The sequence below is a fragment of the Orcinus orca genome, chromosome 7, assembly GCF_937001465.1.
Source record: "Orcinus orca chromosome 7, mOrcOrc1.1, whole genome shotgun sequence".
NCBI lineage: Eukaryota > Metazoa > Chordata > Mammalia > Artiodactyla > Delphinidae > Orcinus > Orcinus orca.
In genome coordinates this window covers 119,911,089-119,934,807 of record NC_064565.1, presented here as the reverse complement: position 1 = coordinate 119,934,807, position 23,719 = coordinate 119,911,089, and the positions used below count along the sequence as shown (strand labels likewise).

The 23,719-nt window shown below is 51.0% G+C and overlaps 1 protein-coding gene across 21 annotated transcripts in view; it reads left to right on the top strand.

Moving 5' to 3' along the window:
* The first annotated feature begins 3,688 nt into the window (after window positions 1-3,688).
* KIF1A (kinesin family member 1A) overlaps window positions 3,689-23,719 on the top strand; it is an 89,220-nt gene continuing 69,189 nt past the window's right edge. For 20 of the 21 annotated variants that reach the window (XM_033423838.2, XM_033423836.2, XM_049711986.1 and 17 more), the window contains exon 1: window positions 3,689-3,822. The gene's annotated coding sequence lies outside the window, so the exon portion shown is untranslated. Of the gene's footprint in view, window positions 3,823-4,615; window positions 4,636-23,719 lie in introns of those variants that run through there. The other variant, XM_049711979.1, reaches the window with a different exon arrangement.

Sequence of the window (23,719 nt, the reverse complement as noted above, 5' to 3'; positions counted from 1 at the left end):
GAGCCTGTGCGTCCAGAGCCTGTGCTCCGCAATGGGAGAGGCCACAACAGTGAGAGGCCCGCGTACCGAAAAAAAAAACAAAAAACAGAGAAGAGAAAATATTTGAAAAACAAAGCAAATGAATTTTCCAGAATTAAAGAAAAATAAACAACTTCAGATTGAAGGACTCACAGACTGTCAAACAGGAGACAGAAAAATCCACACCATAAGAAAATTCTAGAAGCATCCTGAGAGAACATGGAACTAGAACCCAATAAGCGTGGACTCTTCTCAAAAGCACACAAGGAGACCACAAAGTCATATGTTTAAAGTATTGAAGGAAACAAACTTTGCACCTAGAATTTTACATCCAGTGAAATTGAAAGTATTATGAAAAATATTCTTAGAAATACAAGGTTTCAGAATGTTTCCACCCAAGGTCCACATTGAAAATACTTTGTATTTCATAAGTAACACAAATGAAGAAGACTCTTCAAGAGGTATGGACAATAAGGACGACCAAGTTTCTTAGAATGTGTATTAATTGTCTTAAAAGTGAGGACAAAAGAAAGAAATAGAATATATCCACAATAACTCAGAACTGTGTAATTCCAGACAATCTCATTATTGCCAGGGAGTGAGGAGTAAGTGACCAAACAGGTGGTGAGTAGCGAAAAAAGAAAAAAGAAAAAGAAAAAAAAAAAAGAAAGAAAGAAACAGCGTTTTAAATTAAGGGCAATTGCTATAAAAATAAAAATAAGAATAAGGATGAACCACCAGGAGAAAGAATATATACTCAAAAGGAAACAGGAAAGAATATATATAATAAGTGGAAATTTTTAAGAAGATGGCAAAGCTAAGTCTCAATATGACAGTTCTATAAATGTGAGTGGGTTAAATTCCAAGTAAAAGGTGGAAGCAGTCTGGATTTGGACATCCTCACAATGGGTTGCCTAAAAGACATACACTTAAAGGTACAAAAAGTTTAGAATAAAAATGTTGGCAGAGGACATACTAGCCAATATGGACCAAGGAAACTGGGTTGACCTCTTCATATATGACATTCAAATTTAAAGCAAAAACAAACAGAAAAAAACCAGCAACAGATGAAGAAGGACCTTACATGCACGCTGATGAGAGGGGCCGCAGAATGACGACGCACATCCGTCAGAATCATTGAAATGCCTGAGTCTGCCTCAGCGCCCATCAAGCAACGCCCGCCAGATTTGCCCGGAAAAGTAGGTATTTCAACAATTGTAACTGGAGACTTTAACTTAAAACTAATAATTTAACAGCTCGAGCAGACAAAAATTAGCATAATCCTCACATGCTGATCAATATAATGAATAATTCTGAACTTTTAAATACATACAGAACTTTACACCCATCATACAGAGAACACAACCTTTTGAGCACACGCAGAATATTTACAGAAATAGACGAGATGTTAGGACGTAAAGAAGCCTCCATAAGTTCCAGAGGAGAAATCCACGCAGACAGGGCTGCTGTCCTCCGTTGGTGCTTCTCAATCCCCCTTGCCCGACGCTCTAAGGGATCGTCCTACATAGACCATGTCAGTGGGGGGTTCAGACAAAGGGAGCACTGACAGATAGCGGAGAGTGAGGTTCAGGGTCTTTTTCCCAAGTCCCTTCCGATGGGCGCTCAGGCTGGCTGCGTTCCTCAACTGAGGCCTCTGCTCCTATAGCCAGGGCACCTCCACCCCCCACCCCCGGGGCAATCAGGAGACAGCGTCACTCAGCTCTGTGGTTTCCCTACCTCCTACCCACACCTTTGTAAGTACTCCCTTTACCAGGCCCTGCTCATTTGAACGTGCCATCTGCTTCCTGCCAGGATCCTTATGGAACACGGACTACGTGCTCAGACAATAATGCAATTAAATTAGAAATTGGTAACAAAAGTTTATAATAAAAGAAACACTATTGGAAAATAAGTAACATTATTAAGTAACCCATGGGTTTGGGTTTAAAAGGAGATCACCTGGCACATTAAGAAATATTTAGATCTGAATGATAATGAAAACATTGTATGTTCAAATTCTGTGAGACCCAGCTAAGGCAGTACTATAGAAGGAATTTAGAAGAGTTACAAGTAAATGAGCTAAGAATTGACCTCGAGATGGAGCAACGGATCAAATCCAAAGAGCCAGGAAGGAAGGAAATAACAGATGAGGACAGAAATAAATGAAATAAGGGGAAAGATGAGCAGGTTAACGAAGTATACGTTTGTCCTTTGAAAATGTTAAAAAAGAGAAAAAGGCAGATCAGCAAAGCACAGGATAAAAAGGAGGACGAAGCGCAGCAACGGCAGGTATAAGCATCGGTACGCCGGTATTTGTTCTACAACCTCCGTGACACGGACCAATTCCTAGAAGCATGTAAATGCCAAATTTGCCTCAAGCAATAGAGAATTTGACCAGAGGGATAACTATGCTGGAAATAGAAAGGATAAAAGACCCACCCTCCCTGGGGGGCCCACGTAGTTTTATCGTTTCTACCCAAAGTTTGGAAGAACAATAACTTCTCTTTTTGCAGGTGGTGCCAGGGAATAGAGAAACAGAAGCTACCTGGGGGGCTGCGGAGGGTAGGGTGGTCTCCTTTGCAGAAGTGTATGCGTCTGTGCCCTTGCTACTTTCAAGGCACAAGCCCCACGGATGCTGCAAACGGAGGTGAAGCACCTCCCTTACTGCACAGTGTGAGGGGTAAATGGTTAACCGGGTAAACCTTGGGGGCAGCGCCTGGCACCTGCCCGACGCCACCGAGGCCCTGGGGATGCGGAGGAGGCTGACGCAGGGGCTGCGTGGGAAGGGGGTCCCGGCGCCCCGGCTTCAGGGCGGCAGGACGTCACCGCACCCACCGCAGTTCCGGTGGGCGAGCTGGCCAGAGGCTTTGTCAAAGTTGCCCAGCAATGGGGTATGCGGAAGGAGGTCGGTGGCACGCAAAGATGCCAGTCCGTCCCTGGTGGCCTGTTTTCCAGCTGGGGGATTGACAAAGGCTGGGCTTTGCCAGTGTGGACCAAGAGCCGCGTGTGACTCGGTCCAAGGAAGTTAAGCTGGAGAAACAGGCCGTGAGGACGGGGGCGCTGACGACCTGGAGAAGTGGGGCGAGAGGATGGCGGGGGTCTCCACCCGAGGCATGACGGGAGGAGAAGCGGCAGGTCCACTGGCCGGCCGGTTGCATCATCCCTGCTAGGAGGGCTGTCTGCGATGCTCTGGTCTCCCTCCAGGGCTCTGGCCCAGACGCCAGGCGCGATTGAAAACTCACCTGTTACACCTAGAAGTCAGTATCGCTACCACCCCCGACAGCCCCTCCACGGTGCAAGGAGGGAGGCCCTCGGAGGGACAAACGCGAGTTTTGTCCCTCAGCGTCGATGCGTTTGTACTGCTGGCATCGCGGGTGGGGCAGGTGAAGATTTAGTGGTTTCACTTGAAAGGGGTCCGAGTCGGGATGGGGGGGGCCCAGGGCTGCGCCAGGGGAGGGGGCGGCGCGTCCGGGCCCGGGTGTCGGTCCCCCACTCCCCCACCTATCGCACCGCGGTGTCAGCGGTGATGTCACAGCCCGGCCCCAGCCCCATCCCCGCCGCAGCCGCGACGCCCGTCCCTCTCCCCGCGCGACAAACCAGCTGGCGGCTGGGGCTTGGGCGCCGCGCGCAGCCAACCAGCGCGGCGGGAGGGGCGCGGGGCGGGCCGGGCCGGGGGCCCGCAGCCGTCACGCGGTGCCGCCGTCAGAGCGCCGAGAGCAGCCCGGGAGCGGCAGCAGCTCCGCGCTCGGGGACCCGCGCCCATGCCCGTGCTCATGCCGGGCCGCCGCCACTGACGCCGAAGAGGTAGGGCAGCGGCTCTCCCGGCCTCCCGAGCCCCGCGTCCAGAACCTGCACCCCGCATCCTGCACCTGCATCGTCTGCGCCCCGGGGCGGGGAGCTCGCGCCCTGCGCTGGCGTCCTCTTCTCGGCCAGAGGCGCTGGCGCCGCGCGGCCCCTTCCCTTCCCCCGACCCTCCCCCGTCCCCGCGGAGAACAATGGTGCAAATTCTGGGGTGTCCGCCCTTCTTTAGCAGCTGGGCAGGGCCCTCCGGAAAGGCCCCTCCGATGCGGCCCCGGCTGCAGGGGGACTCTCGTCTGGGATGGGCGGGGGTCGTTACGGGGAGGGCGCAGGCAGCTGGCTGCCTCTCGAGACACCCTCCCCCCGTTCGCCGATCCTCCCCTCCCCTGGAGTGGAGCCATTCCTAGGGATGCGGCCGGGACTGCGACCGGACCGGCGGGGGAGGGGAGGGATGGAGAGAAGGCGAGAGGATGCGGATGGGGCATCCGGGAGGGGGCGCGACTGCAGCGGCCGGGCCGGAGGGGAGGGCACTCAGGGCGGCCGGGCGCGAGCAGAGGCCCTGGTCCCCGGGGTGGGGGAGGGCGGATGCTGGAGCCGAGAGCCAAACAGGCAGGCGGGCAGGCGGGCGGGGCGGGCGGGGGCTGCGGCGGGAGGGCTGGGCCGCCAGCTTGGTGCGCACCTCCGAGACTGCCCATCGCCCCACCCCAAGTCGCGTCCTCCTCCCAAGAGACCCCTTCTCCCTTCCAGAAAGACCCACGGTTTGGGAGGGGCCGCCTGTGGATGCGGCCTGCGTCCACGCAGCCAGCGCCCCAGTAACAGGTGTGGCCTGCAGGAGGGGAGGGGGCTGCGGGGCCGCGACGTCTCGGCTGGCGGCGCTCCCCAGGCGCCTGAGCTCGGATGACAGGGACACTGCAGCTTAGACCCTTTCGCTAGTCCTTTAAGCTGCCTGTCGCCCTTACTTCCCCTCCAAACCCGCCGCGCAGCCCTGGCGGCGGGCAGGGAGGGTCCGCAGTCTGCCTGGCGCTGGGTGGGCTGGGGGACCTCGGGCCGCAGGGGCGGAAGGGGGAGGGGAAGGAGGGAATGCCAAGTCATGGGGCCTGCCTGGCGCGGGCGCGACATCGCCCCGGCGCGGACCCGATGCGCGCCCACGTTCCCGGGAAGAGGGACTTTCCCACAGAGACCCGCGGACCCTCCCTAAGCGGCCGCCCCCTCCAGGGGATGCCTGCATTGCTGGGATAAAGGCCTGTTAGAGCAAAGGATTGGATCTTAAGGCTGCGGAGAGGAGGTGGTGCGGAGAGGCCCCTGCGGCGCAGGGCTGCCCCTGTCCTAACCCTGGGGAGTCAGCGCGACACCCAGCGCGCGCTTCTGCAGGACAGTCACACCTAACCCACCCTCTCCCTGCTCTCGAGCTGGCTGAGGGCCCTTTACCGGGGCAACCGTGCCCATCCCCCTCTCGGGCTGAGAAAGCCGCCGCAGGTTTGAAGGGAAGCTCTGGGGTCTGGAGTGGGGGCTTGGGGCTGTACCTGCGGCGGCCATTTTGCAGGTGTGGTCGGCCACCCGCCTTAGCTGAGCCTGAGGGCTGGGGGTAGTCAGGAATGAAGCAGGTGCGGAGGTGCGGCGCTTCCAGCGGGTTGCAGTGTCTGCGGTGTAGGGTGAAGGATGCTGCTGGGGCCAGGGCCGGGTCTCAGGACTGCACTTGGCTGGGGTCGAGATCCAGGAACCTTCAGGGGCTGATGCTTGCAAGGAGGCTACTGGCTGAGAGACCCAGACGAGGTGGAGGGGACAGTCAGTCTCTACCTGGGTGTGAAGTCTGGTGAGGGTACTGGGTCAGAGCCAGGGAAGGGACTAGAAACTCCATCCCATGCTATGCCTGGATCTGAAGGTGAGCAGGGAGTTGCCTGTGGGGCGCGGCCCACAGGACAGAGGGAGGGTCGGTGTGGGGTCAGGGCCCCTCCCCCCCAAGGCTCCCAGGGAGGGCCCCTTTGAGGAGGGCCTGCCAGATGCCTGCTGTGTCCACCCACTGGCTGCTACCCCTGCTGAGTGTCCGCCCTTCCACCTCCCCCCGCAGGAGTGGCCCATAGACTGCCCGTCCTGGGGCCTCCCGATGGGCCAGCCACGGCCAGGTGGAAGCTGAGGCTCTGCCTGAAGCCCAGAGGTGGGGCGCAGTGGGATTCACACCCAGACTCACTGGGTGCAGGGGGCCCAGCCACCCAGCCTCGTCCCCCTTCAGTCCCCCTGGTGTCACACTGCTGACCCAGGGCTGACCACGTCCTTTGGACGCGGAGCAGGGAAGTCCTCCCCTGGGCTCTGTGGAGTGTGGGATGGGGCTGGGGGAGGGACCGGGAGTGGGGGGAGGTGGAGATGGGGGGCATAGCCTCAGAGAAGGCTCAGAAGGGGTGGGGCAGTCTGCATAGGCCCATTCAGCTCAAATAGGCCAGCCAAGGTGGGTGAGCTGGGCGTGGCGGGGGGGGATATTCTCATGGGGTCCTGCTGTCACAGGGTTGGGGCCTGTGGAAGGGCTACCAGCACTGGGAACCCCACCCTGGACTTTAGGATTGACTGACCAGGGCCTGTGCTCAGGCCTGCCAAGCCGTTCAGACCTGAGACCCTTCTGAGTCTGGAGGGGCCTGGGCTGCCTCCCCTGGGAGGGAGAGTGGCTGGCCAGGGGTCGCTCCGCAGCGAGTGACCCCCAGGATGAGTGCGTGGCTGCCCTCCTGCCCAGTCCTGCGTGCTCCCTAGAGCACTCCCCGTTCAGTATTCTTCGGCCCAAAGGACCAGGCTCACCACCCCTACCCAGGTGGGCCACTCCCGCTGTCTCCCCTGCCCCATACCCTGGAGCACCTCTGAGAATGCTGGAGGGGCTGGACCGTGCCCTCCCCCAAACCTCTCTGCTCTGCCAGGGTGCCCAGGGGCGCCGCCGGGCTGCTGGGCCTGCTCAGTACTCGGTTCTGTCCAGTTAGCTGATGGAACTCCTCCCACCTGGCCTCACCCTGCACAGGCAGGCCCAGGGCAGGGGGTGGGGATGGGGCTGGTGGCAGGTGTGCTTCACCGTCCACCTGCTCTAGCAGGTCTGCTGAGCACCACCAGCGTCCTGGCTTCGGGCTGAGGGGCGCTGGCTGACCCCGGGCTCCCCCAGCTCCCCAGCCCAGAGTAATGGAGACATTGGAAGGGTGGAGGGCACGGTCAAGGTCAGCGTTCAGCTGAGGCTGAGCCTCCTGGCCCCTCTGGGGTTTTCCGCAGCCCCTCCTGTGGGCTTTACCCTCCCCCGACACACACCACCCTGCGCCTGCTCCCTCCCAGCTGCCCCCCCCCCCCCCCCCCCCCCCCCCCGTGCTTGCCGGAAGCCACTCCCCCTGCAGCCTCCGAGGTGTCACCCCTGGGATTGGGAAGGACACACCGCCTGCGTGGCCGGCCCGCTTCTGCCTGCTGCTTCTCTAATGCCTCTGCTGGATTTAATCTCCTAATCCTGTCCTTGTGTCTGGGCTGGCTGAGCCCTGGGTCCCTGCCCCGCCTCATCCCCTGCTCAGGAGCCCCAGAGTGGGGAAACGCCCCCCTGCCCTTCCCTCTGCCTAGGTTTCAGGGCTCCCTGGGGTCTGGGGAGGACAAGTCAGGACCCCCCAGCCCTGGCCTCCTGTTCTCACTCCTCACCTTCCCCACTTGGCCCTTGGGCTGACTGGAGCTGCTACTCGGATACACACTCACAGACACACACAGACACACACACACACACGCGCGCACACACACGCTCACACACTCACACAGATACACACAGACTCACAGGCGCGCGCAAACACACACATTCAAACACACACACATTCACACACACGCTCTCACACACACTCACACACACAGATTCTGCAGCCCTCACCCGGCTTGTTCCTGCCTGGTCCTCTCTCCCCTGGAGCACTCCACATAACCCCCACTGTGAGATTCCCGCCCCCCTCCAGTGCTGCCAGCACCTTGAAGCCTGCCGTAAGCACCCCTGAGGGCCACCCCACCCCACGTAGGTAGTTTGGGGGTCAGTGAGGAGGAAGGGGACACTGATCAGGGGCAGACTGCATTGCACGCCTCCGTGTGACCCCTTGTCCGCGCTCCCCACACCTCAACACGCAGGTGGCATCGCACCCATTTTTCAGATTTGGAGGCTGAGGCTCCTGAGAAAGCTTGTGACTTGTCACAGAGGACCTGGGGTTCCACCCCAGCTGCCTCTGACTCCAAAAACTTTGCTCTTCTAGCACTTTCTGCTCCCCCCACCCCCACCCCGTTGCCACCCCATCCCGTGCCAGCACAGTGCCTTACACGCAGTGGCCACTCCGTAAATGCCGGTTCCTTGTTGGGCCGGTGGCTTTAGCCCAAGGCGTTCATTTCCTGTGGCCCCAGGGCGAGCAGCTGCCTCTCTGTCGGGGGTGGGGATTGTCTGTGTGTCTCTGTGTTTCCATCAGGGCCTGCCAGGGCTCCTGAAATGCAGCTCTGGGATAAGGGTGGGGATGCCCCAACTGCTCCTGTAGGCCCAGCTCCCTGCAGGCCCCCTCCCCTAGCCCAGCCTCTGGCCTATCCTCAGGGGTGTCAGGAGTCCTGGCCCCCCACCCCAGTCTCAGCCCTGCAAGTAACACTCAGGTAGTCCTCAGTTTCCTTCCCCATCTGTCATCAGCTCAAGCCAGGATGGTGAGGGGCAGGGCTTGGTCATCAAGGCTCAAGGCCTGTGGGCCAGTGGGGACCATGCTTCTGGGGGGCCATCCTGGGGCTGGGGCAGAGGGTGACTCGGCTGCTAGTGTCATCTGGTCTTCACTCTCCACCTGCTTCTGGGTCCAGGGCTATACCACGGCCGAGGCTGTGCCCAGGAGGGCGGCAGCTCCGGGACGAGCAGTGATGCAGTGGGCGATCTCAGCTGTCCCTTTCTTGTACTGAATGCATCCCTTTCATCCTCACCTTCCCCCAGCTTCTCGATCACTTTCTCTCTTCCGCTGAGTCCCCTCTTTCCTGGCGCTCTCAGCCCCGGAAGCCACCCCCCTCCTGCTGCCCGCTGCATCCCCTGGGCTGGACTCTGTCCGCGGGGCCCCGGAGCTGCTTCTTTCTTAGTTTCCTGTCTTGTTTGGCTCAAGCACATCCTTGTGTGACATCCTAAAAAGGGTGACGAGTCCTTGGCTTCTAGAGAGTGTCTTTGCTCTGTCCTCACGCTGGTCGATGCTTTGTCTGGGAGCACTTTTTGTTGGTAAATCACTCAAGCCTTTGTCATCATCACCGTCTGCATCCAGTCACCTATGAGAAGTCTTTGTCAGCAACTCGACTTTCCTTCCTGAAATCTTTTAGGATCCTTTCTTCATCTGCGGACTCCTGACCATCCATGCAGTTGGGTTACGTGTGGGTTTATGTGTTTACTGGTGCTTGGTGGGACCTTTCAGCTGAAGACAAGCTCTATTCTTTCATCTGTTCATGTTTCTTCCCTTTCATTTTTTCTGTTTTCCTCCTTGAATTCAGGCATTGGTCTTCTGTGTTCTGGCCTTTTCTCTCATTCTGTCTCCTCGTTTATGTCCTATTTTCTGGACAATTTTTGGACTTCATTTTCGAGTTCTTTGGGGAAGTTTTGTGTTTCAGCATTCACACTGTTTATCTCTAAAAGAACCGTCTTCCTTGTCTCTAAGTGTTCCCGTTTCATAGCATCCTGTTCTTGTTTTGAGAAGGTAGCATCTTGAAACATTCTGAGTCAGGTTATAAAGGTTTTTTGTCGGTTTGCTTGTTTTTGCTCATGGTTTTACCCTTTCTCACAGGGCTTGTTTTCTGCTGGTTTACTGGTCTCTCACTTTGAAGCCGCCGGGTGGCCTGCTGGGTAGTGGAAGGGTTCCTGCGATCTGGGTGGGATTCTGACTGGAGCCGAGTGTGGGGTGGGGGGTGCCCAGTGGCAGGTTTGCTTTAGGCAAAGGTGTGGGAGCTGGATGCCAAGCTGTGTCCCAAGCGCCAGAGTGCAGGGGGCCAGCGTCCACATTGAGGACATCACTCTTGCCTGGTGTTTTCTTCCGTTTCTGTAGGGAAGAGCCTCCTACCTTTTGCCTGAGGATTTGGAAGCCACGGCCCTCTGAAGAGGAGGCAGGGAAAGGGGTGAGGGTTTCACCATCGAAGTGGTGGTTCCACAGGCAGACTTGCACCCAGCGCCCCCTCTTCAGCCTCACTCCCCACTCCTGCCCACTGCTGGGTCCATGAGCCCTCAGCCTAGAGCCCCCGGAGGCCCCCGCTATTGTGCTACAGAGGACCGCTCCCCTAATCCTCCTGGAGTCGGGGGAGGGCCTGTCTTACCCACTTTGCACATGGGGTCACAGGATCATGCAGAGTTCCGCCCGTGCTGCTGGCATCCTGGAGGTCCACTTCGAGGCCTTGGCCCCAGTCGGCTGGACCCCTGGCCAGGGGTCTCCCTGCCACCCTGAAATCGGCGTCAGCATTCTCAGAACTCCATGATTTACCCCTGGGCTCTCAGTAGCGTTGCCAGGAGTGTGCGGCTCTACTGGCTGGTCTCACCCTGTCCACTTGTCTGCACGTTGCTGCCTGAACCACGTTTGTGAGATCCCCTAGGATGCGTCATTCACTTTTGCGTCTGGATGGAGCTCCTGTAGGACTGACTGGTCTCCAGGTGCGGGGCATTTAGGCATCTCCATTCCCTCCCTCTCCACTCCTGGACTCATGCACAACATCTCTAGTTGCACAGCTGCTGGCCATGTGGTCTGCGGCCTTACTAGAAAATTGCCGTGTTGTTTTCAAAGCGGTTGAACCAATGAGCTTTTCCCAGGTGATCTGTAAGTTCCTGTTGCTGTATCCTTGTAACAGTTGGGGTTGTCAGACGTTTTAATGTTGTGATCCGTTGGGTATGGTTTTAGACAACACTTTGTTGTTACTATTGTGGTTGAGTATCTTGTCCTGTAATTTGCCTGTTCATATCTTTGTGCCCATTTTTTCTTTTGTGTCTCTTTTCTTTGATTTTGTCTGTTCTTTATATGTTCTGCACATGAATCCTTGTTGATCATATGGGCTACAGACATCTCCAGGTGGGTGGGCTTCTCTTCACCCTTTCAGTGGTATCTCGATGCCTGGACTTTTCCTTTTGGTGTCTTCCATGGGCTTAGAAATCCTTCTTAAAGGTGAGCATGGAGATAACAGTGTTTGGTTTCTTCCAGAACTTTGTTGTTCGCATTTAGGTCTTCAGTCTGCATGGAAGTTGTTCTGGAATAAAAAGGGCTCTAATTTTGTAGGACTGGCCAGTTGTGCTGGTCTGTCTTAGTCTGCTATAACAGAGTACCACAGACTGGGGGGCTTAAAAACCACAGAAACTAATTCTCACAGCTCTGAGGCTGGACGTACAAGACGAGGGCATGCGCTTGGTCCGGGTGCAGCATTGTCGCGGTACCAGCACGGCCAGGTTCTGGTGAGAGCCTTCTTCTGGGTTGCGGGTGGCTGACTCACTGTGTTTTCACATGGCTGAGCAGAGACAAGGAGCAAGTTCTCTTGGGACCTTTATGAGGGCGATGGTCCCATTCATGAGGCTCCATCCTCATGACCTATAGCCTCCCCAATGCCCCGCCCCCAACACCATCACACTGGAGGGTAGGGTTTCAACATAGGAATTTGGGGGGAACACAGACATTCAGTCCATGACACCTGTTTTCTCAGCATCACTGGGTCAGCACCCCTTTCTCTTCTCATCAGCCTGTAAAGCCTCCTTGTCAGATGTCAGAAGGGCTGTGTGTGCAGGTCTGTTTCTGGGGTCCCGTCTGTTGCAATGGTGATGACTTACTTGTCCCAGCCACCTTGTCTTAATGACTACAGCTTTATATTAAGTCTTGTTATCAGTGGGGCCTATTGCCTTCTACCTCTTGTGCTTCTTTTTTTTTTTAACATCTTTATTGGAGTATAATTGCTTTACAATGGTGTGTTAGTTTCTGCTTTATAACAAAGTGAATCAGTTATACATATACGTATGTTCCCATATCTCTTCCCTCTTGCGTCTCCCTCCCTCCCACCCTCCCTATCCCACCCCTCCAGGCGGTCACAAAGCACCGAGCTGATCTCCCTGTGCTATGCGGCTGCTTCCCACCCTCTTGTGTTTCTTCAAGCTTGTTATTGGTATTTGTAGTATCTTATGCCATATAAATTTTTAGAAGCAATCTGTCCAGTTTCACAAAAAGACTTGTTTGTGATTTCATTTGAAATTACATTGAATGTTTTGATTCATTTGGGTGAAAATAAACATTTTTAAGACATTTAAATTTCTTTTTCATGAACAGGTTGTAGTTCTTCATTTATTTAGATTTTCTATAATGTTTTTGTAAAGTTTAAAAGTTTTCTTCATAAAAGTTGTATGTATCCTTTGTGACATTTATTCCTATGAAGGTACTTTATATTTTTGGTTATTTTTTAAATGCCACCTTAAAAAATATTTTTAAACTCTTGTCTCTAGTGCATACTAACATGGTCGTTTCCTAGCAACTTTGCTGACCCTTCCCACTAATTAAATAATTAAAATAACATGTCTCTGGATCCTCTTGATTCCTGTGTAGATAAGCAAATAGTCTGCAAATAATGACAATTTGTTTTATTCTTCTCCAACCCATATTTTGCCCATGTTATTCCTTTTTCTTGCCTTATCACTCTGGCAAGAACCTCTGCTACAATGTTGAATACAAGTGGTGACAGCAGGCATCCGGAACTTGTTCCTGAATTTAAAGGAAATGTTCCTACTATTTCACCATTAAGTGTGGTATTTAGGTAGATTTTTACTAGATACCTATTATGAGATTAAAGAAGTTTTATCCTTCTATTGCCAAGAGTTTTATCACAAATGGATTTTGAAAATGACTGAATGCTCCTTCAGTATCTATAGACGACCTCATTTGGCCTTTTTCTCCTTTAATCCTGAATTGTATTAATAGATACCCTAATGTTAAGCCATGCATTATATTACCATACTGGTATTCCTGAAATAAACCTACTGCATTATCTTTTTTATTTTCTGCTGGACTTTCTTGTTAATATTTTGAACTTTTTTATCTATGTTCATCAGTGAAATTGGTCATTTCTCAAATGTTCTTTGTCTAATTTGATGCCAAGGTCATATTAGCCTCAGTGAATGAGTTGGGGATATAAACTTTCTCCCTCTGTTTCCCTCTCTTTTTCCTGTTCTCTTAAATAGTTTGTATAAGATTGGAAATATCTGGTCTTTTGTATGTATGGTAGAACTCATAAAAAGTATCTGAGTCTTCTACTTTTCTGGTGGTTAATATTTTAAACTATTGAGTCAATTTATTTAATGATTGTAGGAAAATTCAAGTTCCTACTGACAAATTTTTCTCCTGGTTATAGGTCATCTTTTCTGGCTTCTTGGCACGTGTAGTAATTTTTAAAATTGAATTCTAGACATTTCTACATTGTGGAGCATCTGAATTATGCTTTCTTCCTGTAAAGAATGTTGGGCTTTGTTTTGGCAAAAGCAGTTAAATTACTTGAGGACTTATTTGATCCTTCAAGGCCTGATTTTAAGCTTTTACAGAGTTGCTCTAGGGTAGATTTCACTTTGGGACTAGTTAAGCCCACACTAAAGTATGATTTCTTTGGGGTCTCTACTGAATGTCTGGGGGCCTGGGATGGAGGGACCAAGAGAACTGTATTCTGGCTGGTGGAAGCACAGATGTCTTCTGACTTTGTGTGAGCTTTGGGAATTCTTCAGTCTTCAGTCTTCTTTGTCCAGTCCATGGGCATGGACTAGTAGTCTACAAAGATGCAAGGGGATCCCTATGCAGATTTCTGGAGCTCTATTACTGAGCAACTGTTTCCTTTCCAGAACTCTGACCCACAGATTCCAGCAGCTGCAACCTACCCAAACTCTGACTTCCATCTCCCCAACTCATCAGAGTTGCTGAGCTGTTTGGGTCCACCTCCCAGTGCCTGAGGTCTGTACATTGTCTCTGGGAAGATTTGGAGTGATTGGAGGGAAGGGAGACTCATATGTTTCCCTCCTCTCAGTGCTTTTTGTGCCATGTCTGAAAACAGTCATTTTCATCTATTTTGTCCAGTTTGCTAGTTGTTGTTCACAGTGGGAGGTTAAGTATGGTCCTTGTAACTCCTTCATGGCTGGATGTGGAAGTGCTATAAATTTTGCTGGTAGTATTTGCATGATCATTTACTACTAAGTTTATTTATAACTCTGTAGTGATTTTTTGTTTTGTGTGTTAGTTATTTAGAAGTTTATTTTTTTAATTTCTAAACATATGGGTTTTAATGATCTTTTATTGATTTTTAATTTAATTGTGTTCAAATTACATGATGATTTGATAGAGTCTTTGAAGTTTATTGGGAGTTGCTTTATGGCCTACGACAAGGTAAAATATTGAAAATGTCCCCTGTGTACTAGAAAAGTATGTCTCTAATTTTTGAGGGCAAGGGAGCACGTATGTTCATTAGTTCATGATCGTTATGTTGTTCAAATCTTCTGCATCCTCATTAATTATATGTCTGCTTGATCTGTCAGTTAGTGAGAGGTGTGTTAAAACTGCCGTGGTAAATTAATGAATTATTCCATGTTGCATGACTCCTAACCTTTGTTTTATGGTTTCATCGTTTTGTCTCTCTGGGGCCATTCTGGGTAATTTTTTCTGACATATTTTCCACTTCATTAATTCTCTGTTCAGCTTCACTTAATTTGCTGATTAACGTGTCTGCTAAGTTTGAAAATTTAAAGGATTACATTTTTATATCTAAAAGTTCCGCATGGCTTTTCCCTCATGTTTTACTGCACTATTTCCCATTCCTGCTTATTTCTGTAAACATTTTAAGTGCTCTTATTTTGTAACCTGTATCTGACAGTTGTAACATCTGAGGTCCTTGAGGATCTAGTTCTGGTTTTCTTTTCCTTTTTTCCTGATTCTCATGGTGAATTTCATCTCTGTGTCGGGTAATATTTCACCATCAGCTGCTATTTGACAGATCTTCGTCTCTGGGAATACTGGGACCCCAAGGGTAGGAAGCTATTTCCAAGGAGGATTTGTATCTGCCTTTGTGAGGTGCTTTGGGTGCAACACCTGAGACCTACTCTGAGCTAATTTCTCAACCTTGGGCTTCCCTGATCGTGCTGGTGAATTTAGACCCAAACCTGCATGAGGTCAGGGCTGTGGCCTCCAATTCTCAGAAGCACTGGCTTGTTCACCAATGGAGCTGAGAGTCATTCAGACCAATGCCCACATCCCTTTGACGGCAGATGGCTTTCCCCAGCCTTCCACTCCCCGGGGGCTGTAACTTTGCAGGATCCAACTTTTTGTGACATTTGATTCCAGTCCCGACTGCCCGTGTTTGAGGCTGTCTCCCATCCCCCCACTCAGCAGGTGAAACCCAATTCTCTGCATTTCTGGCATCAGCAAACGCCTGCAGCTTCCTTCTGGGTGGGCTTGTGGGATGGGCTCCCCACTTTCATTTCAGCTCCTCCTTCCTCTTTTCCCCCCTTTTCCAGAATTCTCTTCTTTTATTCTGATGCTTGTTATTTATCCCAAATTTCTAGGTGATTTCTAATGGGAGGGTATCTCATCCATCATATTGCCAGAAATGGGAGTCTCTCAATCACCTTTCTCCCCCCATCAGTTTTGAAATATTAATTTTAATGAGCAAAACTGATTTTTGTTTTCATGCACACCAGCGCTTGTCAACCGAAAGTGAGCTAGCTTTCTCTCTCCCTCTTTCCCTGAATCATTTGGTAATTTTTTTTAAAATAATTCTTTTTAGGTAAAATATGAACATGATTTAGAAGAGTCGAATGTATCTACAAAACTCATTTAGGGAATCAGCAGTTTTTGCTGTCTATCTGCAACCTCTTTCAACTCCCTTTAGCTGTTGTTGTTACTTTTTGTTGTTGTTATTTAGCTCTAGATTGCTAAATAATGTGCTATTCTGCTCATTTTTGGCCTGTTTCAGAAGTTACATAGGTAGAATTATATAGAATTCAGTGTTTGGTTCATCATTTCTAATTTATCTTCTCTCCCTCCTTAAATGCCATTGAAATAACAGTAGAGGTAAACTAAAGAAAGACCTAAATGCTTCCATAAGGACAAAAAAACAGAAGACGAGGCTCAGCAACCACGTTTTGGAAAATGAAAGGCAGAGCCCACGTGGTAACTGACAGCAGGTCCAGGAAAGCCAAAGGCACGGAGGGAAATTGGGAAGCAGCCCGCGGACGTCCTCACAAGGCTCAGGAACTGGGCCCCCAGCTGCCCTGGGCAGACGGGTCCAAAGTCTGCTCGAGAAGCAGCTAGACTCCTGAGAATTCTCCCCACCTGCTCCTTCCCCATTTCTTTTTTCCTTTCTGACCCTTCTCCCTCCTTGATCGCGTCCATCTCCATGACTTAAAGAGTCAGTGCTCACAAGCAACTGATGCCTTTTTCCTGCCCTGACCCCTCCTCAAGTGCTCACATCCAGCCTCCTCCCAGACATCTCCAGGCATCTCCTGCTGGCGCCAGGGTTAAGGGGTGAACAAGATGACAATCCTCCTCTGGCAGAGCCTCAGCTGCGGGTTCACGTGCACTGGGTCCTTCTCAAGGCAAACCTTCAAGTCCCGAAGGTCCGCCTGGCAAACCATGGCTCCCTGGGGGACGGTGGGTTCTGGATTGACCTGGGACTGCTGTGAAGGACTCCCCACCTCGACCCCCATGACTTAAAGCTATACATTTCCTCGTGAGTTCTGTGTGAACTGCACTCCACAGCTTTGATATGTTGTATCCTCATTATTCAGTTCAAAATATTTTCTAATAGTCAATGAGTTTTTTTTCCTTTGACCCATAGGTTATTTAGAATTGTATTGCTTTATGTCCAAACAGTCGAGAGGTTGTAGGTTTTGGGTTTTTTTAAAATTAATTAATTTATTTTTGGCTGTGTTGGGTCTTTGTTGCTGCGTGAGGGCTTTCTCTAGTTGCGGTGAGCGGGGGTACTCTTTGTTGCGGTGAGCGGGCTTCTCTTCTCTAGTTGCAGTGGCTTCTCTTGTTGTGGAGCACGGGCTCTAGTGTGTGCAGGCTTCGGTAGTTGTGGCACGCGGGCTTAGTAGTTGTGGCTCGCGGGCTGTAGAGCGCAGGCTCAGTAGTTGTGGCGCACAGGCTTAGTTGCTCCACGGCATGTGGGATCTTCCCAGACCAGGGCTCGAACCCATGTCCTCTGTGTTGGCAGGCAGATTCTTAACCACTGCACCACCAGGGAAGTCCTGGTTGTAGGTTTTTTTATTGCTTTTTTTTTTTTTTTGCGGTACGCGGGCCTCTCACTGTTGTGGCCTCTCCCGTTGCGGAGCACAGGCTCTGGACGCTCAGGCTCAGCGGCCATGGCTTATGGGCCCAGCTGCTCCGCGGCATGTGGGATCTTCCCGGACCGGGGCATGAACCCGTGTCCCCTGCATCGGCAGGCGGACTCTCAACCACTGCGCCACCAGGGAAGCTCTACTGCTTTTTTGTTTGGTATTGATGTATAGCCTAATTCTACTGTGGTCAGAGAACACATGAATTTAATTTTATGAAATTAATGAATTTAATTATAAATTGAAATTCGTTAGCCTTTACTTTATGACCAGCGTACGGCTAATTTTAGTAAATGTTCCATGGGCGCTTTAAAAGAACGTGCATGATAGATATTTTTCCTTTTCAGTAGCTGATAGAATAGGCAAAACAGGGACTTCCTAACAGTCCAGTAGTTAAGACTTCGCCTTCCTATGCAAGGGGTGTAGGTTTGATTCCTGGTCGGAGCTGAGATCCCACACGCCTTGCCAAAAGAGACAACAAAACAGAAAACGTAAAACAGAAGCGATATTGTAACAAATTCAATGAAGACTTTGAAAATGGTCCACTTAAAAAAAAAAACATAGGAAAACGAAAAAATTTTATCTTTTTGTTTTCAGCCTCTCTGTGTCTTTTTATTTAAAGATGTCTCTCGTCAACAGACTATAACTTTAAAAAAAAAATCTGTTCTGACAATTGTAACATTTGACTTGGAGTAAATTGGTCCATACTAATTGACTTGAGCTTTTATCTAGGGTCTTAAATCTTCATTTTCCATTTGACACTTTTTTTGGTTCTGTTTTTCCTCCTGTATTGCCTTCTATTGGATTAATAAAAATATTGAAAATTTTTTCTATTTATCTTGCTATTAACCTGTTAGTTGTACATTCTTTCTCTGCTCTTTTGATGGTTACCCTAGCAATTGAAACAAGTATCCTTGAGAGTCTAATATAAATGATTACTTTTCTACTTAACGTTGAAACCTTAGAACCTGTATTTTGGCTTCCATCATTTCTGTTGAGAAGTCAATTGTCAGTCTTTTTTTAAAATATAAATTTATTTATTTTATTTTTGGCTGCATTGGGTCTTCAGTTGCTGCATGCGGGCTTTCTCTAGTTGTGGTGAGCAGGGGCTGCTCTTCCTTGTGGTGCGCAGGCTTCTCATTGCAGTGGCTTCTCTTGTTGTGGAGCACAGGCTCTAGGCACGCAGGTTTCAGTAGTTGTGGTGCGTGGGCACAGTAGTTGTGGCTTGAGGGCTCTAGAGCACAGGCTCAGTAGTTGCGGTACATGGGCTTAATTGCTCTGCGGCATGTGGGATCTTCCCGGACCTGGGCTTGAACCCTTGTCCCCCGCATTGGCAGGTGGATTCTTAACCACTGCGCCACCAGGGAAGTCCTCAATTGTCAATCTTATTCTTGTTCCTTTAAAGGTCCTTTTTTTCCTGCCAGCTTTTAATACTTTTCTTTCCGTCTTTGGTACTCGACAGTCTTACTGTGATGTGCGTTGGTGTAGTATTCTTGGTGTTTGCAGAGCTTCTTGAGTCTGGATGAAGTACTAAAATACTTCAGTAGTTTTAGACAATTAATGGTCGTTATCTTTTAAAGTATTGCTTCTCTCCTATTCCATTATTCTCCTTTTAGATTTCAGTTGCATGCATGTTCGACCATTTCACTGTGTCCTGTATTTCTCTGACGCTCAGTGTTATATTTTCCGTTCTTTGTTTTCTCTGTTCTTTAACTTTCTGTTGACCTGTTCTCCACTCCGTGAACACTGTCTTCAGATGTGTCTAATCTCTTCAGTGTTTCATTTCAGTGATTGTATTTTCAGTTCTAAAATTTCCATTTGATTCTTTTTTATAGTTTCAAATCCTCTTGCAAAATTCTCCATTTTCGCTTTATTTTCTCCATCCTTTCCTCTCTTATTTTGAACATATAAGTCATGATTATTTTAAAGTGCTCGTTTGATAAGTCCTAGATCTGGATCATATGTAGGTTTGTTTCTTTTTCTCTTTTTACCTTTCTTTCCCAATTTGTTTTGAGGCATAGAGCCCCATCTTTTTTCATGACTTGTGAGTTTTGATTGGTCTCAGAAGTTGCTGCGAATACATATGCGAGGCTCCAGATGGCTCAGGTTTTCTCTTCCAGGCAGGCGGAGTGAGGGTCATCCCTCGTTCAGTCAGAGGCCGAGCTGAGCCAGGGCTGGCCGCAGTGTGACAAGGTGCAGCCCACCTGTGGCTCTGCCCTGCTTGTAGGTTCTGTGCCCTTCAGGGCTTTCAAATCAGACCCTGGCATGATTGCTGGGGCCTCTCCTCCCAGTGGACCCAGAACTCTAACCTCCGACTCCTTGGCACCTGAGACCGTGGAAGACTTCTCTTTGATTTCCAGAGGCTTCCTACTTGAGTTTTAAACTTCTGCCCCTCGTGCCTTCAGAGTTAGGCAGATGTTTTAAGGGGAGAACTGACCATTTGTTCGGCTTAAGTCTCTGCTGCTTTCTCCTGGGATCTTGACCTCTCAAGTTTTGTTTTTCTCGACCAAAAAGCTCTGCAGGTTCTCCATCCCTCAGCAACGGCTTTCTGCCTGGGAAAACTCTAGATTCCCGGCCCCGAGCCCGTGACCAGAATGCAAAACGCTCAGGGAGAAAGTGCTGGGGAAAGTCCTCCCCTGCCCCGGTAGCCCCATCTCTGGAATCTTGGCCTGCCTGTCTGCGTGGCTTCTGTAGCTCTTAGACCTTCAAACAGATTTAAAACTTGTATGCAGCTCCTCTAGCTGTGCACGGAGGGGAGCCGTTCCGCCATCTGGACGCACGAGTCCTCCTTTGTTTTTCATGCTTGGCGTCAATGCATACTTTCTCTCCAGAGCCATAAGCAGGGTCTCCTATATGTTCTTGTAACACTTTCCAAAATAAAGTTCTAGCTCTATTTTTCAACATGGGATAGCCAGTTGTCCGATACCAATCTCACCCAATCCCTGCAATGCTGCTTTATCATATGTTGGCTTTGTCTGTGTGTGTGTGTGTGTGTCTGTCTGTGGCCAAGCTTCATCTTTTCCATTGATATCTCTGTTCTTGTGTCACTACTAGACTTTGTAAATTATTGTAGCTTTAGAGTAAATACGATAGCTGGCAGGGGATGCACCCCCTCTTTGTTCTTATTTTTCAAAACTCTCTTCCAAATACTTGCCACATTCCACTGAAAATCCTGCTGGAATATTTTGCTTACTGGAATTGCGCTGAATTAATATAGCTAAGTCTGAGGAGAACTGAACATTTTGCAATGTCAAATTGAACATCTTTCATAAATATTTTCCTCGTTTCTAATTATTACCTATTTCGCCACTTGGGAATCACTTATTCAAAGGATACGGCCTTTATTTTTAAGGCATGAGGCCCGTTGCTAAAGGCTTGCTAGAAATCTCACCCCAGTTTGCATTCTCACCAAGAATTCATGACCTTGTTCCTACTCTTCCCACTCCAGCCAGCATGTCCTAAGGCTTTTCTCAGTTTAGAAAGGGCAAAGATTTTCCAGCACAAGGAAACGTGGATTCTCAGAAAGGCGCGTCCTCCAGTCCACCCTGAACGGTCATTCATGGATGTAAGAAGGTGAAACAGTGTTGGAAAAAACGTTCCTGGTGTGTAGATGAGGGCGCACTTGGTCTGTGAGGGGCTGTGGGGTGGAGCTGGGCGTGATTCCAGCCCCTGAATTCTGCTCCACCCACCTGGGCTTTTGCTCGTGTCCTGGACCCGTTGGCCCTCAGCTGTTGGCTGGCCTGGCAGTTCCCTCTCTCCCTGTAGCCTCTGGAAGAGCTGTGTTGCCTGAGGGGACGGTCCTGCTCCGTGCCCAGCCTGCTCTGGGGAGTTCTGGGGAGCCTAGGAGCTGGCCCTGGGACTTTACAGCATTGACCTCAGCCCTGGCCATGCCCTCCCCCATCTGTAGAGAGAGGGTCCCCAGGGTCTCTGCAGGCCCCTCCTGCTCTTGGTCCTGGGGTCCATGTACAGAGGTCCCTGCCCCATTCTAGAAGGGGGTCTTTGGGCCAGATTCTCCTGAGGGTGTCAATTACAGGCAGGGAGACTGAGGCAGAAGGTTCCCTTTTCAGAAGGGGAGATGTCATGAAACCTCAGTGTTCCATGGAATCACCTCCCGGCTCACCCGAGTCTCATGGGCACTGCTCTGTCCATTCATCTTGGGCCCGTGGGCTTCCAGCCCAGGGAGGGACAGCCCTCTCGAGCCGGCACAGACCTGGCATGGAGCCTGCCCGGGGCCTGCGTCCTTGGGAGGTGGGGGGTGCCTCCTTCGTGTGAGTGTGACCTTCAAGTGGACGTGAGGGTCAGCTTCACATTCACACCTGGGTGGTGGCCAAGCAGGCCCAGGGAGCGGCAGCCGCGTGCAGAGGCTCACTCCGTGGTGGCCAGACAGTGGCCGCGCCCTTGCCCTCCTTCCTCAGGCATTTGCCCCGAGCCTGGCCACACCGTGGGTTCCCTCTTGGCTTTCCCCTTTTGTTTGTTCTTAAAATTTTTCCAAAGTAACATATGGAGACGTGGCATCCAGGTCCATCAGGGCTGCGAGTCTCCACGGGAGAAGCAGCCCCGCCCGGGCCTCACCCTCCACAGTCCGTTTTTGGTTTTGTCTGATCCGTTTAGATCCCACTGGGACAGAGTCAGCTTTTCTGCCCCATCGCACTGCTAACGACCCCACCACATGCAACGCCTCTCCCCGTCTTCCTGCTGTGTTTCCTGTGTGTTGGTTAGTATTTTGTGTTTACACCAGCAGAACGAGTGGACATTCTTTCCTGCTGCTCTGAGGAGTGCACTCTGCTTATATTCTCTTTCTTGAAGAACATGGTGTCAGGAATGAGTGATAACGTAATGCCCGGGGTCATCACTGATCTCTCATCAAACCCTCTGGTGGATGCTTCTCCGCGTAGGGAGACCACCTCCCGCCTCGCAGCCCCGTCTTCTTCCTGGCTGGGTCCCCTCCATTGCCCTCCGATGAGGGACGTCCCCCCCTCGAGGCAGCCCCAGGGTCCTGCTGGGACCCCTTCACCATCCTCCGGGCTGGGCCCGCACCCACGTCTGCCCCACCAGCCACCTACCTGCTGGAGCACAGGTTCTAGCCTCCTGCAGAGTCTTCCTGGGTCTTCCTCTCACCCTCCCTCCCATCTGTGATTGGCTGAGCTCAGAGTTCTGGGCTGAAAGTCGCCGTTCCTCAGCACTTGGAAAGTGTTTCTTCATCTGGTATCCCTGAGATGCTGGTGCCATTCTGAGTCTCCATCCTTTCTCTCTGGAAGCTTCTGGAACCTTCCCTTTAGCCCTGAGATTTCACAGTTTGCTGTGGTTTCTGACCTTTTATAGCAGGTGGGGTAGGTAGACCCTTTGAATTTGGAGACTCATGACTGGCTGTGCTGGGAAGTTTTCTTGAATTATTTCTTTAGTAGCTTCTTTTCATTGATCCCCAAATTTCATTTCTCTCCTCACACAGAAAATTACTTAATTGTATTTCCAACCTTTTTATTTACTTCTGAAGGTCCTGTTTTCGTAGTCTTAATTTCCAAGGACTCTTTCTTATTCATTAAATGGTCCTTTGAAAAAAAGCTACTTCACTTGCTCACGGGTGAGTAAATTTCCTTTCTGAGGATATTAATTACAAGGTGTTGAAACATTTTTGTTCTTCTCTTCCTGCTTTGTCTCTTTCTGCTGTGCTCCTTTTCTGTTTGCTTTAGTCTCTGTATTGCTTGCTAGAGGCTGTGGTCCTGTTTCCCCAGCAGAGGACCCTGCCCTCTTCCCTGGCAGCCAGCAGGTGGGGGCCCTGCAGCAGGAGGAGGAGGCTGGGGTCCCCCACTACTGGGCATCTTCACTGGGCTTTTCACACCCACCTTCAGCTGGTCCTCAGAACTCCAGGCTGGACCAAGCCTCACTCTCCCAGAGGGTAGCCTCTGGCCTCCTGCCTGATGGTGGCATGGGGTGGGGGGGCAGGTCCTGGATGTTCACCGGGTGGGGATGGTGGTCTCGGGGTCTTCATTACTCTGCTGGGGCTGCCATAACAAAGTACCACAGACTGAGGGCTTAGACAACAGAAGTGTATTGTCTCACAGTCTGGAGGCTGGAAGTCCCAGATGTGCAGGGTGGTTCCCTCCAAGGCCATGGGGGAGGACCACTGCCTGCCTCTCTCCTGCCTTTTGGCGGTTTACCCTCAGTCCTTGGCTTGTAGACCTCTGTCTTCACGTGGTACTCTCCGTGTGCGTCTCCTTTTATAAGGACGCTGGTCACCCTGGGCAGGGCCCACCTCACTCCAGTGGGACCTCATCTTAACCAGTTACAGTGCCAGGACCCTATCCCCAAATAAGGTCACGTTCTGAGGTCCTGGGGTTTAGGACTCAGCATGTGAATTTTCAAGGGATACAATTTAACCCATGACATGGCCTGACCCTCCCTCTGCTAACTTTCCACAAACACCTGTTTTCGGTCCCACCCAGCCGCTGACCTTCAGAGGCACCTGGAGTCTTTCCGGGTCCCAGAGAGCGAATCGGCTGTTTCTGGTTAGGCTCCAGCTTTCCTAGGCTCCTCTCATCCCGTTGGCGTTCTTTCCTAAGACTCGCGGCATTTCTCACCCGCAGCTGCCCTGCTCCG